The sequence below is a fragment of the Pinus tabuliformis genome, chromosome 2_1 (assembly GCF_031772625.1).
Source record: "Pinus tabuliformis cultivar Carrire ecotype Pingquan chromosome 2_1, CPIR1, whole genome shotgun sequence".
Lineage (NCBI taxonomy): Eukaryota > Viridiplantae > Streptophyta > Pinopsida > Pinales > Pinaceae > Pinus > Pinus tabuliformis.
In genome coordinates this window covers 747,864,450-747,879,920 of record NC_142299.1, presented here as the reverse complement: position 1 = coordinate 747,879,920, position 15,471 = coordinate 747,864,450, and the positions used below count along the sequence as shown (strand labels likewise).

At 38.8% G+C, this 15,471-nt stretch overlaps 1 pseudogene; it reads right to left on the bottom strand.

Annotated features, from left to right (window-relative positions):
* Window positions 1–13,208: 13,208 nt before the first annotated feature.
* LOC149202746 (pentatricopeptide repeat-containing protein At4g33170 pseudogene) lies at window positions 13,209–15,263 on the bottom strand (annotated as a pseudogene).
* Between the last annotated feature and the right edge of the window lie 208 nt (window positions 15,264–15,471).

The following is a 15,471-nucleotide window of genomic DNA, read 5'->3' as shown; positions in this document are numbered from 1 at the left end:
GGGAGGGGGAAGGGGGAGTCAGAAAAGCGATATTGCTTTTCATGGGCCCCACACAACGTGGCACTCTCTCGTGAGTTCACACCCCCCTCGTCCTAAACCGCTTACCATCCCCCCCCCTTCCAAAATCTGATATTTCTCATCTGCTCTTGCCAATGGTTAGTACATCATCTCCCGCGCATTTCTCTCCGCCTATCATATTCCATCACTTGTCCATCTATTACCCATTGCTACATTCCCATTATCGTTTGCCTGTTACACTCCTATCCATTACCAAGCTCTCATTATCCATTAATGAACCTAAATTCCATTTGGTAATGATTCCGTTCCAACGGTAATCGATTGAGGCCTATAAAAACACTTTGATACATTTCGCATGGCTCTCCTAGGTGCTTTGATCATTGTTTTAAATTACAGGTATTGTTTAGAGTTTTTTCACTCCTACTGTCAACACCTATCAAATTTCGGCAATTCAGAGCCCAAATACCCTCTACATAGAATTTTTTGTTTATCCAGGTACCTGTTAAAGCCAAATTATGTCCTCTGATATTCTTTCTCTTTCAAAATCCACAATCATGGCACCAAAGGGAAAATCCCAGTCTTCTAGCAATAAATCCAAAATTTATGACAACCCTAAGACTTCTGCTACCCTAGACCTAGATCATATGCCATTAGTTGACCAATACTTTAAGATTGCTAACACCGAGCGTGAATTCGACTTGATTGAATTACATCACTAGTTAAAGCAAAATTATCTTCATCAACAGGATGACATTAACCTTTGGGAATCATTATTGCCTATGTTTATCTTTCCTTAGACCCACTAATTTCTTGATCTGGTCATGTGGTGTCAGACCAGGTATAATCCGCTGCAAAGAACCATTGTGGTTCAAAACATTTTGGTCTCCATTACACCAGAAACCATAAACCAGATGATGTTGATTCCTCAGAATGACTCCCTTAGCCATTTTTCTGTAGTTGTTCTAATGGACCTATATCATAAGTTAAACTTTCCTCAGAGAGCTCAAATTTTTGATATTTTTCTCCCAGAAGACTCTCAACTTCCTAAGAAAAATCCCCCTTACCCGACTTCCATGTTCCCTAAGAAAGCCAACCAGATAAGTTCCCTAGTTTGTTTCCTTTTAGGGTATCCATCAGACCAGTGGGTAGATGAGCCTATCTTAGGCTTTCTATCCATTTTCTCCACTGAGCACAAGCCAACATTCATGTATAATTTTAGCCAATTTTTGGTTGATAATATGCATGAACAGATGATGAAAACTACTACTGAAGACATTCAATTATGCATCTATACTAGTCTACATGTTTCTTTTTCAGCAGGGAGATAAGTTTCCTATAAACCTACACAGGGAAGATGATCAGGGCATCAATCAAGCAGTGACACAGTGGACCTCGTTAGTCAGAAGAAACTCAATTGAGTTTAAGTTTGCAGAATGCAGGGCTTCTTAGCAGTCAGGATAAACCTAGGAATAGTGTAGAAATCAAAAGGGTTTTACACTTGAGTGAGAAGAAAAAGACTAGAGACTGGTATTTATACCAAAATTACACAGGAATAAGAGTATATGGATGTGAGTTGGCTCCATACAAGTTGCCAAAGTATGTTCCAATGAGAATTTTCTCTCTGGAATATATAAGACAGATGATAAACATGGATGAAATCCATTTTGTTTCAGGGAAAAGGAAATCACAATTTAGGATCAAAACTCAAGTAGGACCATTCATATGCAATATTAGAACAACAGGTGATGAAGCAGATTCGATCCTCAAGCAGTTCAAATTTCAGCCTAGTTTCACCTGGTCATATGATCCATTCAATATTATTTCTAATCTAAGGGTGGAGCTTAAAACTACACCTTATAATCATACCCCCAAGCCAGAAATTGAGAAATTTATGAATCAAGACCAGTGGGAGGAGAATACACTTCAAGAAGCAGAAGAGCAGACTCTGTCTACAGCTACCCTTCACACTCTTGTACCTCAAGACAAACAGGGGAAAAGACAAAGAGAAGAACCCTCATCTCTAGCTTGTACAAAAATAAGTGCTCAAGAATTTATTATTCAGTAGAAGAAGTAGAAGACACAACTCCCAGATGTGACCATTCAAAATGAGGAAGAGCAGCAGACTATTGTTATGAGTGGTTTGCAGTTTTCTACAGGGTTAGAAGAACACCTCCCTGACACCCCATCCTCTTCGGCCTCACAAAATCCTACAGACAAGTCACAGTCAATAGAATTGGCTGAACTAGATGACCCCAATATCTTCAGCAAGTTTTTGCAGATTAAGCAGAAGAATGAAACCCTAAAGGCCAACACCTATGCTCAGTTTTGGAAGCAGACTTCTACCTCCCAGCATAGGTTGTTAACAACATTTGACAGTGAAAAAGGAAGAATGCAAATGGCATTCTTATAGGCTCAAGTGCCATCTCCAAAAACTTCTACAGATTATAAGAAAACTATTTTCTCATTTGATACAAAATTAATACATCCTATTGATCAAATGGATATGCATAGACAATCTGGAGAAATGATTTTCTCCACCATGACAAATATTGCCATAGAGCTTTCAAAGTTAAGGACATCTCTTTCAAATGTCCAAACTCAGTTGAAATTGGAGAAGATTTCTTCATTAGCAAAGGACACCATAATTAAAACATTGGAAGATTTGGTGATTAAGATGGGATATGATCCCGGTGATGTCAAAGCAGTGGAGGAGGTCATCAAGAAGAAGAATGCAGACATTGCAGCACTTAGAAAACAACTGAAATTGCCTTCTATAGAAGATGCATTGGCAAAAGAAATTGAAGAAAGTGAACAACATAAAGAAGACATGCTTAAACTGATCAATGAGAAAAATATACAGATGAGGGAGATGGAGGAAAAAATTGAGAAACTCCTTAAAGAAAAAAAGAGGTTGCACAGTTAATTACAGCTCCAATGACAACCATACCCATCATAGTTGCAGATACAACAGGTGATTCGACATCAACACCTGAAGATTTAAATAAAGTTGTGCAGGACTTGTCTCTTCAGATACAGGAAAATGATAGGCTCCAGCAAAATCTCAAACATGTAGAAGCTCAAAAGATTAAAAATGATTCTCTTTTGGCAGAAGAAATGCATAAATCTCACCAACTGGCCAAGAAGATTGACCAATTGGAAAATCAGTCATTAATGGCTTTCACCTTGGCCCAAGCCAAGGAATGGATCTGGGTAGATATCAATCACCCATAACTGAGGGTTGGCCATCTATCCAAATTATATTTGAGCAAGAAGAGTTAATCGATTGATGTAGAACATCCATTGAGTAGGTTACAACAACATTGGGACAAAAACCAGCAAAGGCCACTTCCATGATCAGAATCTTGAATTCAAAGACTAAGTCAGAGTTGGAATAGATTCAAAACGCAGACAAAACAAAGACCGTTCTAGAGATCCAAAAAGTGCTACAAAAAAGGAATTTAATGACCCAATTGGAAACCAAGTATCAAGCTCTGGAAAATGTTGTCCAGAGATTTCACACTAAATTCAATTTACTAAATCAAAGAGGATTGCCAAGGCTAGTAGCACCAAATGACAGACTTATCAGCTTGGAAGATTACTGTGAGAAGCTTTACAACATTGCCACAAATACATCAAAGTTTGCAGGTATTAAGGGGCATGTCATAGGGAAAGCATTTATTGAAGCATTAGAGTTTGATTTAACCATCAAACATGAAATCAAGCATATCTTCATCAACAAGCCCACTTTCGAGAAGTATACTGAGGTAGATGAGGTATATAGAAAGCTAATAAATCTTTCTATACCAACTGATGAAAGATGGGATGAGTTATGTGATACCATCGAGTAAAAAAGCTTTATCTCCAACACATAGACAACAAGACAACATTTTAGGGGTCAAGTCATCAACAACTTCCTCGAAGATAGTGCCACCATCTCAACAATTTAAGCAGTTCTATATTTTTGTACTAATTTTGTGAAGTAGTTCAAATGTTTCTAGAATCTTATATTATTTTATAAATAAATAGTAACTCAATATATTAAGGGTTGAACCCTTGCATGAGTTTTTCTAGAGCAAAATTGTATCAGACTAAATTCACTTCACATTAATGAAGGGATTATGGATTTGCTTCAAACAACTTGTTTATTTGTGAGTTTGTCTTAATGTTTTCACTTCAATTTTGTTATTCTACATGTATTTAAGTTTTGTGAAGATAACTGGGTAAGAGAAAATTGAATATCAGTCTATCTTAAAGCCCCATGAAGTTATAATCGATTATAGGGAATAGTTTATTGGACTGTGTATCTTTATAAGCTCCTCTACATTTATAAATTATCAACCATCTTCATAAGTTTAAATATATTTTGTTGGGTTGTAAACATTGTTTACTTGCATGCTTCCATATGATTAACTAAAAGTTCAGTATCGATATTTAGGAAATCATAGCTTCTTATAATTTTTTCTTTCCATACACAATAAATCAAATTATTGTTCGGAGGTGAAGAATCAACCCTTTCATAGTATGCAATACTAATAAGGTTTAAACACCTACCTTAACCTGCTTATCACATTGGTCATCCAAAAAACTTTTAAAACAAACAAAATAGTTTATATGCTTTGGCATAATTAATTAACCTAGAATTATCTCAGAGGACAACAGATGACACCCTCAGATAAATGAGAAATCAATGCAAAATCCTCACTCTCCAATCTCCTGGAGAGGTCATCTATCTCGGTAGAAGTGGTGACACCTAAAACTGTCGGCCCCTTCTTCTTCTCATCGTCTCCCTACTTCTTCTTTGGACACTTCGTCGAATAATGACCATACTCGCCACAGTTGAAACACTTTAACTTCCTCAAGTCCTTTTTCTTTCCCTTTATCCTTGCTACAAGAGCCACATCATCATTAGAAGCCTTCTTCTTTAGATGAAGATCCTCGTCTCGCAATTCTTCCTAAATCAAGTCACCCCACATCTTATTTGAGTCTAGTAGCTTCTCTCTGGCAACGATCCCTTTGACGAATGGCTTCCATTCTGAAGTAAACCCCTTGAAAGCAATACTTACCATCTCAGAATCTGTAATAGTCACTCCGATGGCGATAATCTCATCTAAAACCTGAGACAATCTCGTCAGATTCGAAGTCACCCCTTCACCCTCTGTCATCTAAGTGGCCTTCAACTTATCTTGCAATACCAATTGTCAGTTCTCGTTCTTATTCTAGAACAAATCTTAAAGAGCTTTCCACATCTCATGGGCAGTGTCTTCCCGTACATATGAGGTATCAAAGGATCCTTATCACCATTTAGGATGATTAACTTGGCCTTCATACCTATCTCTTCGTACACTTCCAACTCCTTAGGGTCAGTCAACTTCTTGATCTCTTTCTCGGCAAAGTCCCAGATCCTTTTCACCATCAGAACCAACTTGATCCTTTCCTTCCATGGACTATAGTTGGACAACCCTTCCAACTTGTCCTCATATCGCAGACCAACTGACATCTTCGACATTGCTATTAGTCCTTCAATAACAATGTGACCAACTCCCTCTTGAGTTGTACTCATTGTGCACACTCTAATTCACTGGCCCTTTAAAGTAGCTTTGATACCATGTTGTTTTTCCACGACACTAGAGAATCTAGGTTAGAGTCTTAGAATCTCTGACATAACCAACTCAAATGCCACAACAAACTACTTTGCATAGTGAAATAAAAATAGAAATAAATCAACACGTACACAAATAGACAATTTTTACAATTTTTCAACAACGCAACTTCATTATATTAACAAATTGTAATAAACTGTCTAGGGCTCCCGTACTAGGGATGATGACCCTCATATAATCACTAATACAAGAATACAAACTAGGGTTTGGTGTCAACAACTATGACAACCAATCTACCTTGAACAAGATACAACTGATCATCTAGCTGATGTAGCGCACCTCACAACTTCTCTTGGTCGTACCCTGAACACAACTGTTGGTCCTTCTGCTCCCAATCTGCAGCTTTGCCTCTATCAATGGATCCTGCTCCTTTAGGTCATTGAACATGACTCTCCAATCTACCCTCTAGTTGATCATTAGTCCATCAATGAATCAACACATAGGGTCTTCTTGTGAGTTGTTCACAACTCCGTTTGTGAACAACTCCTAGATTGCCCACTGCTGCTCCTCAACACTTAGGAACTTCTTCCCTCTATTGCCTTCCCGTGTTGCTTCAATGAGGCAAACTTAGGGCATGTAGGGCCGCCCTCTATCACTATAAGACGCCCTTCTCTTCAGCAAACTCGGGCTTGACAAATTGCTCCCTTGACTTCCTTCTTTTCTCCTTCGAAGATCAATCCCTGAGCATCACACAATTTTGCCTCTCCTAGCAAACCTAATAGTCCTTCACAAATTTGCACTTCGGGCACAAGGAAAACCTACTTGTTGCCCTCCAAATAGCAGTTGAAAAATGTAACTAGGTTCGGTCTTCATAATGACGTGTAATTGCGATTTTATGTAATTGATGTAAAGAAGAAAAATAAAATTATTTTTGTAATACTTATCGTGTGGGTTTCATCAGCAAGGAATTATATTTTTAGTAATGGCTCCCATTGAGAGCCCTTAGGATTGGTCATAAAGTCAAAGAGAGTCAATGTCATGTATGAAGGACCCTTCTTGGGCATGTTACATTTGTATATGAGTCAATGAAAGTGTCAAATAGCCCTCTAAGACCAAGCTCAAGCATCTACTTCAAGTCGGCCTTAAAAGAAATAATGAATTTGCTCCAACAGTCATGTTGGCTCACCCATTGCTAAAGTTGGCTTATTATGGAGGCTCCAATAACTATAAATAGGGCAGCTTGGCCTCATTTCAGAGCAAGAATTTCAGTGAAGATCAAGTCTGAAATAAGAAGTGTGAAAGTCACTTGGGAAGGAGCCTAATCATCAACGAAGAGAGAAAGAAGGAGAGCAAAGTCTTTGTCATCATTTTGGATCTGTTTTTGGGTTATGTTGATCTCACACATGCGAAGAAAGGGATTGTCTCCATTGCAGAAGAGGTCGAAGTATTGCAGTCCCATTGGAAGGTCAAGACAAGGAGGAAGCAAAGGTGTATATCAAGCCAAGTTGTCAAGGAAGCTGCCTCCACCTATAGCGAAGGGAATCAAGGTTCCAAAGTTGATAATTTACACATCTTAGGTCTCTGAAGGAAACCGAGAAGTTGCAGGTTTGAAGTAGAGAAAAGAAGTCCAAGATCTAAAGTATAGCTGAGGTACAAAGGAAGGTAAGTAGTTGGACCAAGTGTTGACTTGGGCACGAAAGAGAAGCAGTGAAAGGAAACTTGAGTCTTGGTCTTGGAGTGGCAAATAGGTCAAGGGTCTTGGTCTTGGTATTTGTCAATTGAAGTCTCTATAAGAAGAAGAATTTGTTCGAGTTTTCCTCTCAAGTGGGAGAGGTTTTGGCCCTGCCTGATAGCCTATATTTTGTGTCTCTTGTCTCTTTATGGTTTATGCATTGGTAGATGTTTGATGAAGAATAACACGATACTAACATAAGCAAAAGAAGATTCTAATCTAAGAAGTAAAAAGCATTCACAAACAGTTATCAATAGAAAAGAAATCACTTAATCTCGATGCCCTAAATTTCTCAACAACAGCCACAGGATGCCCTTCAAACTATCCAACCTTGGACCATCTATCCACTAGCAAAACATCACCAAAAGGAGACTAACATACGATGTTCTTTACTCCTCTTGCAACTTGGTTTTGTGTCCTTGTTTTAGAATTCAAACCTTTGGTTAGGGCATGTTGTAGCTACAACTACAATCCTTCCAACTCGGCCTCTTCTGCTCCAAATGTTTGCGGCTGCCTTTCCTTCAATAGGTCAGTTCCTTCACTGGTCCTTAAGACACCTCCCAACCCACTGTTACACCTTCTTGACTCTCAAAAGAATACTACAGGAGCTCAGACTCCTACAAAAAATTCTTGGCTTGTTTTCAAGAAGATTCATCCTCATAATTTGGCACAGAACCACTCCTCTTTGCTGGTTGCCTCTGTTCTAATGCAGCCCAAACAATCATGAGAAATTAATCCAAAACAAACTTATTTCCTCCTTTGCTTGAGCTCCTAGAGTTGTGGTTGCCTCAAAGATGTATCTTGTGATGTTTTGCACCTTGGATGTGAGGTATGAGGTCTCTCCTCCCTCCTATTTATACAAATCTCTTGTGGCAACATCTAGCCCTTAAGGGCACCTCCTCAAGTCAAGGCCAGCTTGTTCTTTGTGCCACAAGCCCACACAAAACAATCAAAAATTAATCTCTCCATCTACACGGGCTCTCTTGGTGCTTGAAGCAGCACCTTGCTCCTCCAACGATGCTCCTCCATCTCCAAGTGCCATGTCATTAAAAGTCTTCTTGGTTTCACACCCACAAGCTTGGGTGCAAAGCCCACATCTTGGGTTCTTAGCCCACAAAGCCCCTTTTTTGGTGTCAATTCATCCACAACCCTCAACCCTAGGGGGTTTGGAGCACCTCGAAAGCTACAAATCTCAACAGGGAGTACTCAATTGCTTGAGTTACCTTCCCTTGCCTTTGTTTCTTCAAACCCCCTTATTTTCTTTTTCTTCATTTGATATGGCTTTTTTAACCAACTTCATTGATTTATCAAGTGATAATCATGATATAATCCCCCTTTAATGATGGGTAGATTATTGCTTCACTGTAGTCAAGATGTTCTTTTAGATTTCCTTTTACTTTGATAGGCGTGATATGCATGGATACTCTTAGGGATGAGTGGCTACATAATGGGGGGTAGAGCTCAAGCTATAATTAGCTTTTGATTGTTTTACATCCCTTGCTATTGTTTTGCATTTTAACATTTGGCTTCTTTTTCTTTTTTTACAGGTATGTCAACCTCATGTATTTTCAACCCCTTCCATAGAACAAGGCCAATAGGGAACTGGTGCAGACAATTGACAACAACCAATGAAAAGATGAGATAATGAAAATAAGGGAATGATGACAATTGTTAAGTATGAATGGCATGGAGAGCTACCATCATCAGAGCCTCCTATTTGTGCTCCTCCTAGACAGTGAAGTAAAAACCCTAAGGAAGGTCACATTGGACTAGGGGCAAATGATAACCACCACGGTGAAGTAAAAGAATAAGTACACAACTAATATCGGGCTATAATCCAATTTCCACTTGTGATCCATATCAAAATACCTTAAACATTAAATGAAAGTACTTGAATGCGAGAATGGTTCATGTACCCCACAATAGATGACCAACCATCATCAAATGAGTAAGCTAGACTAATGAGTGCACTAACCGGAAAATGGGTGAGGCATCTTAGGTTGGCTACCTGTGGATCATAGCAGGGGCTGTTGGCTGGCAAGTTCCACCCTAGGAACAAAGTTTTGTCCTAGGGTTACCCATGTATGTAGATGGGCAACAGGGCCCAAAAATATACAATCAGTGATGACAAAAAACACTAGATTCTCAACAACCACAAAAGCAAGTAGAAAAATTAAATCAAGGTAAGGCCAGTGCTTTAACAAAAAAAATAGTTTTCGTTTTCTGTTAGATTTGGAATAAAACTCGTATTGCATATTATTCTTTCTAACTATGATAAAACAACTTGATTTTATAGTTGAAGATGCTAATGAGAATAATTAAGAAAACAATCTTGTGTATGAGCAAAGTTATATGGCATCCGATACCTCAAATGGAATCATGAATCTCGTTTGAAATTCTGAAAAGTTTAATTCCTTTACCGCAATAACTTAAAAATTAAACTATTGATAAATTAGTGCACTTTCTTTGCAAGGAGAGGATTTGGAAACAGATGGAAGTGTGCAATTAAGTCAACTGTTGGAAGATAGTTGAAGCCTGAGAATCACAACAACACGAGAACATATCCTAAATCAGCATTGATGATGGATGAGAACCATGGATTTGTGAGTGAACAAAGAACTTGTGAGACTAGAAAATGCGACTGTGCAACTCTTTGTAAAGATAGCTTACACTAGGTAAACAATGATAATGATACAATGGAGACAGAAACAAACAAGAGTGAAGTGTCTCATTAGCTAGGGAGTGATCATTCTGTAAGTCATATCTTGTTTCATGGATCTTCTTGTACTCTGGAAAAGTATAATTATTTTGAACTTGTGTATGCTAATCTGTCTAGGATTGCAAGGGATAATATGCTTCTACCAGAAAGGAAAAGGTTTGGGATGTTATCCCACAGAACTATCATTTCTGCTTTGAACATCGATGTCGAACAAAAATCATTATATATGTTGCAATTTCCAGACAAACTGCTCCAAAACTTTTGACAGGGTAAATGATCTTGCACAATTTATGTTGAAAACGCATCATCTTGTAACTGATGTGTGGCCTGTGCTTTCCTTCTCGGGGTTGCCATTTTGTTTGTCTTGGATCAAAGAATTGAATTATTCCGTAAAATTTATTGTATTTCAGCTTGCTGCCTCGCAATTTTTGACAGTTCAGACTGCGAAAGAAGTATAACAGATTTAACGCTGCAGTTAAGTTCATAGGAGAAATCAAATGCTCCCAATTCAGGCTCCTACCAACTCAGACTCTGTAATCAATATTACCAGCTATGTATACTCTAATAGAGTAATCCTTTGCCACAAAATGCTGTTGCTTTGATTTCCTTCATCTAAGGTCTCTTTCAAGCTACCCTTCAATATCATTTTAATTTTACTGAAAACATGGAACATGCTTATCATTTGGGTTACTAACGATATCTATTTCATGTATTTTAATTGATACACGGTCACATCGTGGCACTTGAACATATTTTTTTATGGAATTTACACAAAAAATTCCTAAACAGGAAAACTTTACTATGGCCATATATATATATATATATATATAGTTGCTTCTTGATCTGAGTTCAAATTTTTACAAATCATAACTTTTTGAGTGAATAGAATTAACCACAGCGACAGTAAAAGAGGCACACCAGAGGCTAGAGAGCATAATAGCTTGAAGAATGGAGTAGTGAATCCAATACAGTGCATAAGTCAACAGCCTTAAAAGTTTCCTCGGCTTAAATCTGTCCACTTCAATCAACAAAAATCTGTGTCCCTTCTTGGCATACATTGTGAAACCTTTTACCAGTCTCTTAAAGATTATTCTTGTAGACCTCAAATAACACCAACCTTAGGTGATGTGACAAGTAAATGATCAGGACTAGGGGCAAAAATAGAAACAATTCCCCAAAAAATTGGATTCAAACCACACAACTAAAGCTCCAATATCATGCCTGAATCTACTTGTTTCTTGCATCCTACCCTGATTCCATTTGTCTCTTCAAAGAGCATTCAAGCACCTTCAGGGCTTTTGCCATTTAGTCATCTCTTAGCTCTCTTGCAGAATGCATGTTTCCATTTGTCCCTATCTGGAAGGTGTTCCTATGCCTGCAAAATTCAGGATCACAATCATCAAATTCCATTAATTAATCAATACCAGAAAGATTTGAACCAGTAACAAAAACTAGATTGCACCGAGAAAGCTGAATTCCTACTCGAACAAGCAGAATTCATAAACAATCCCGTGAATTTCTGGGTTATGGTTGTGAGATCTGACATGCTGACTTTAAAAAACTGCCAGGAAACGGTAAAAACCCTGCCCTCGTAAGCACCAAAACCCTGCTCCATGACAGAGTGCATACCGTCCACAATGAATTCTGAAGCTGCAGGTGAAAAATCGAGTCACTGTATAACTGTAAAGGCAATAAACAACCAAAAACTCCTGACAGGATTCCAAGCGGATTCAAAGGACCAAATCAATAAATTCAATAAAATAGACCCTTTTTCCGTAAACTGAATTAGCATGCACCTGCACAGATTTTTTTTTTTTCTAATTAATTAATTTGAGATTTTGTAGTGACCTTCGCATGACAGCTACCGAATGTACTTATTTTGGCAATTGGGAAATGAACGCCGCTGTTAGACTTCTAACAGTGGGCATTGGTAGACTGCCATAAAAAGTCAGAGTTTTAGTAATGTTTTTAAGGGCCACGGTGCACCCAATCTCGATTCTGCACTAATACCAAAATAAAATTGCTATCAGATTCTATTTGGAGCTACATAAAGCAATCTACCATTCCCAGGTTACCCCTTTCAAAGTGGATTTAGTCTCGGGCTACATTTTTGTTTTGGAAAATACTTGAAATTTAGTCTTCTCAACATTTATCTGAAACCCCACAATTTTGCAGAAAACTTTCAAATTGGTGGCTACGCCTCTCATTTATGTTGCAAGATGAGGGTATGCCCTATCAAAAAAATGTGCAGATTTATCATTAGAAAGCAATACCATGTCACAAAATTCAATGTTTATCATCTCAAGAACACAGAAGTAATATAATCATTATGTATGTTGCTTGTTTTGCAAAGCATTACCAGTAATCAATATTTAGAACGGAAATGTTTAGCATATCTCACTACATGTCAAACCCAAAAACCTTCATAAATCTGATGTTATTGTGGCAATCCCCACATATTTGAAGATTCCTATAAACCCTCATCAGGAATAGATTCCTTGATCCTCAAGTATCTTCTGATCAACCGTTCTTTGTATCTTTTATCAATTTTACAACCTGCTTCTGGTTGTCTACTCTTCTGTATCCCACAACCACAGAGAATGTGATAGTTTTTCCTTGCTTGACAGATCCCATCGCTTCAGTGCTCTGCATTTATTTCAAGGCCACGCTGTGCAAAATCTCTATCCTGCACTGGGACCAACATAAGTTGATACTGAATCGAGTCCCCATTACTTCGCATCCCTGCATTTAAGGGCCACAGTGCACCCAACCTCTTTATAATGCAGTGATCCCGAAATTAATTGCTAATCAAATTCTATTTGGACGTACATAGAACAATCTACCATTCCAAGCTTACCTCTTGTAAAGTAGATTTAGGCTTGGGCTACATCGCTTTGTGGAAAATATTTGACATTTTATCTTCTCAACATTTAATAGCATCCCTGCAACTTTGAAGAAAGCTTTCAAAGCAGTGGCTATGCCTCTCACACATGTTGCAAGATGAGGCTATGCCCTGTCAAGAACTGTGTAGTTTTATCACTTCTGAAAGCAATATCATGTCATACAATTCAGTGCTTATCATGTCAAGAACCCAAAGAAGTAATATAATCGTTATGTTTGTTGCTTGTTTTGCAGAGCATCACCAGTAATCCCCACAAGAACAGGATCCATACTTGAAATGGTGGAATCGTTTAACATCTCTCACGATAATCTCCCGCCCAACAATGTTTGAAATATATTTGATGGCATTGTGGCAGTCTCCGCATATTCGAAGATTCTTAAAAACCTGAATCGTTTCCTCAATTGGTGTGCTAATAAGACCAAAAGCAATGGCGAGTTTTTCACTGTGGTGACTAAGTTTGATTTCTTTCTGTTCCTGATCCACATCATGCAGCACAAAACTAGTGTCAGGCAGATAACCTGCATCTTTTATTTGCCCAGTCAACTCTTCCAACTTTTCGTAGATTTGTTCTCTTTGTGGGTGTGATCTGTCTGCTACTATGAATTCATGTACCTTGCTCTTCACCTGGATCCAGCTGCAGCCTGGTTCTTTTTTCAACCCCCTATTTGCACTCATCTTTCTAACCTTTGCTTTATCATCCCACATGCCAGCTGCAGCATAGATATTTGAAAGCAGCACATATGCAGCATCTCTATGTGGTTCCAACTGAAGCAAGCGTGCTGCCACGCGTTTTCCTAATTCCATGTTGCCATGGGTTCTGCAAGCAGCAAGCAAAGTCTCCCAAATCGAAGCATCAGATTCAATTCCCATTTTAGTAATGAAATCTTCTGCCATGTACAGCTGCCCAGAACGACCGAGGAGGTCAACCATGCATGCATAATGCTCCATTCTTGGCTTTATACCATAATTTTGAATCATTAAATAAAAAAGGTGACGACCTTCCTCCACTAGACCTACATGACTACATGCAGAGAGAACACCAAGAAAGGTAACATCGTCTGGCTTCATGCCAGTATATTGCATTTGCCAAAAGAGTTCAAGAGCCTCCTTTCCATGCCCATGCTGGGCACACGCTACAACTATCACAGTCCATGAGACAACATCTCGTTTAGACATCTTGTTAAACACCTGCTGTGAATCTCTGATACTCCCGCACTTGGAATACATGTCAACAAGAGCATTTGCCACAGATACCTCTGACTCATATCCAGTTTTCATGATATGAGCATGAATTTGTCTCCCTTGTTGTAAATTTGCTAGGCTGGCATAAGCCATGAGAACACTGGCAAAAGTGAACTCGTTTGCTTTAAAGCTTTCCCACTGCATTTGGCAAAAGAGTTTCACTGCGTCTTCTGCATACCCATTTTGGGCACACCCTGCAATCATGGCAGTCCACGAGACTGTGTTTCTCTTAAGCATTTTGGAAAGCACTTTGTGTGCATCCTCCATCAACCCACATCTAGAATACATGGTAACAAGTGCATTTCCCAGGGGTATCTCAGATAGCAACCCAGCTTTAGCAATTAACCCATGGACCTGCCTGCCTTGTTCAAGAGCTTCTGGGTTCGGACAAGCTCCAAGAACAATGGTAAAAGTGAAGTGATCAGGTTTCATGCCTGTCTGTTGCATTTGGCAAAAGATGTTCAGAGCATCGTCATCATGCCCATTCAGTGTGTACGCAGCCATCATCGCATTCCACGAAACAATATCAACTTTATCCAATTTATCAAACACTTTGCGCGACTCCACTACCCTGGCACATTTAGCGTACATGTCAAGAAGAGCACTTCCAACGAAGTTATTTGAATCGATTACAATTTTGATTGTTTGTGAATGGACCTGCTCACCCTGTTTCAGAGCATCCAAACTCGCACACGCACTGAGAACACTTGTGAAAGTATAATCATTAGGCCTCAAACCTGACAGATGCATTTCGCGAAAGAGTTCCAAGGCCTCGTCAATATACCCATTTTGTACATATCCCGCAATAATTCCATTGAAAGAAACAGTATCTCGTTCGCGCATTTTGTCAAACACTTGGCATGCATCCTTTAAACGCCCACATTTTATATACATATTGGCAAGCTTGTTACAGAGAGATGTATATGGCTCAAATCCAACCTTGATCATATGGGCATGGACTCCCTGACCCGTTTCCAGAGCCTTATTATGCACACACTCTTGCAGAATACTTCCATAGACGTTGCCATCCACCCAAATGTCATATTGCATTGTGTGTATGTTGCATCGTGGAGATTGTATAAATGGTTTGATGGCAGTGCTCAGGCATTTGAACTTGTTCATAGCTTGAAATCATTGTATGTGATTTGCTTTCAACACCAAGCTTGTGTTAATGCTTCAGTACCCAGAGCTCAAAAACTTCATTAAAGTCTCAATACAAAACCGAGAAGCCGATGAAATTTTTGACGATCTTCCTTGT